The sequence below is a fragment of the Apium graveolens genome, chromosome 9, assembly GCF_009905375.1.
Source record: "Apium graveolens cultivar Ventura chromosome 9, ASM990537v1, whole genome shotgun sequence".
Classification (NCBI taxonomy): Eukaryota; Viridiplantae; Streptophyta; class Magnoliopsida; order Apiales; family Apiaceae; genus Apium; species Apium graveolens.
The window spans coordinates 117238899-117240924 of record NC_133655.1 but is presented as its reverse complement, the minus strand read 5'-3'; the positions used below and the strand labels follow the sequence as shown (position 1 = coordinate 117240924).

Here is a 2026-nt window from a genome sequence, read left to right as displayed (position 1 = left end):
CGAAAAGGCTATTGAATGAAGTATTTAATGAAGTTAGAATCCCATATTTGTTATATATATTAATTCAACCATTCTTATTCTCTTAGTTATAATTGTTAGCTTAAGTTTAGTTAAAAAAATCTCAATTTGTTGATTATCTTAGCATTGGATAATAACCATACCATTGTTGCATAGGCGCATATTCTTAAATTAACCAAAGAGTCTCTGTAGGAACGAATTTGATCTAAATCTTATACTACTTGCGAACGCGTATACTTGCATGTATTTTAACGCGTATTTAGGGACTAACAAGTTTTTGGCACCGCTGCCGGGGACTCGGTGTTAATTTTTAGTTTATGTGTTTGTCATCGGTGGCCGTTAAAGTTCATTGACTCAGACATTGTTATTTAAGTGTTTCCTTGTCTTATTTTAGGTACTCTAGCGAGCGTGTATGCATACGCGTTCTCGATCTTGTAAGAGAAATCTGGATCAAGATGAGGAAGAAGCTGTAGTGGTTCGAAGGGAAGTTATTGATGACGAAGAGAAGGTAGAAGAAGAAAGGAAAGTCGAGGAACAAGTTTTAGTAGTGATGAGAGATCAAGCAGAAATTCCTAAGGCTTTGATAGACTATTCTCAGCCTAAGATCAATGATATTCAGTCAAGCATCGTTAGACCAGCCATCTCAGCTAACACTTTTGAGATCAAGTCAAAAACGATTCAGATGATACATAACTCAGTTCAGGTTGGGGGTTCTCCTACAGAAGACTCCAACATTCACATCAGGGATTTTATCGAGAACTACAACACTTTCAAGTTCAATGGTGTGACTGAAGAAGCTATTAAGATGCGACTATTCCTATTCTCTCTGAGAGATAAAGCTAAGTGCTAGTTACATTCTCTACCACCAGGGTCTATCACTACTTGGGAAGATCTTGCTCAAAAGTTTCTCACTAAATTCTTCCCTATGGCGAAGACTGCTGCAATCAGGAATGCTCTTACTCAGTTTGCTCAGCAAGCTGGAGAATCTCTGTGTGAGGCTTGAGATCGATATAAGGAGATGCTAAGGAAGTGCCCACACCATGGCATGCCTGATTGGATGATTATAAAATGTTTCTATAATGGATTGGGTGCTACTTCGAAACCCATGCTTGATGCAGCATCAGGAGGAGCCTTGTGGGCTAAAAGCTACAATGAAGCTTATGAATTGATTGAACAGATGGCTGCTAATGAATACCAGAATCCTTCCCAGAGACTGACTCAGGGAAAAGTAGCGGGAATTCTGGAGTTGGATACAGCAACTGCTATAGTTTCCCAACTTAAGGCTTTGACGATGAGTTGGACAATTTGGCTAATTATAGAGTTAATCAAATCACTAGTATCTGTGAGCTTTGTGTTGGTGCCCATGAGACTAATCAGTTTGATGTTTCTAGTGAATCAGCTCATATCGTGAGCAACTTTCAGCGATCGCAACAACCTGTGCCAGCCACCTATCATCCTAACAACCGCAATCATCCTAATTTCAGCTGGAGCAACGCTCAGAATACGGTTCAACAGCCTTATCATCAGTACCCAACAAAGCAGTACAACCCCCCTGGTTTTCAGCAACCGCAATATACACCAAGACAACAACTTCAGTTGAAACAAGCTAATGAAAAATCTGAATTAGAGGATTTGAAGCTTATGTGCAAAAGCCAAGCTGTTTCTATCAAGACCTTGGAAAATCAAATTGAAAAAATTGCCAATGCCTTGCTAAATCATCAACCTGGTACACTACCTAGTGATACTGAAGTACCAGGAAAGAGGGAAGCTAAGGAGTAGGTGAAGGCAATCAATTTGAGGTTTGAGAAGGTTGTGAATCCCGAACAAACTCAAGTTTCGAATGAAGAAGCTGGGGCTGAAGAAGAAGTAGAGAAGTAGGAAGCAGAAGTGGAACCAAGGAAGACTAATGTTGAGCACACTCCTCCTGAGTGTAATACAGGGGAGAAACAGATCTATCCTCCACCAACTTTTCCTAAGCGGCTGCACAAGAAAAAGCTGGATAAGCAAT

The 2026-nt window shown here is 40.1% G+C and overlaps 1 non-coding gene across 1 annotated transcript; it reads right to left on the bottom strand.

Moving 5' to 3' along the window:
- Positions 1–958: 958 nt before the first annotated feature.
- On the bottom strand, positions 959–1065 carry LOC141688440 (small nucleolar RNA R71). The gene has a single exon (XR_012561882.1). It is a non-coding gene; the product is annotated as a small nucleolar RNA R71 (small nucleolar RNA).
- Positions 1066–2026: the final 961 nt, after the last annotated feature.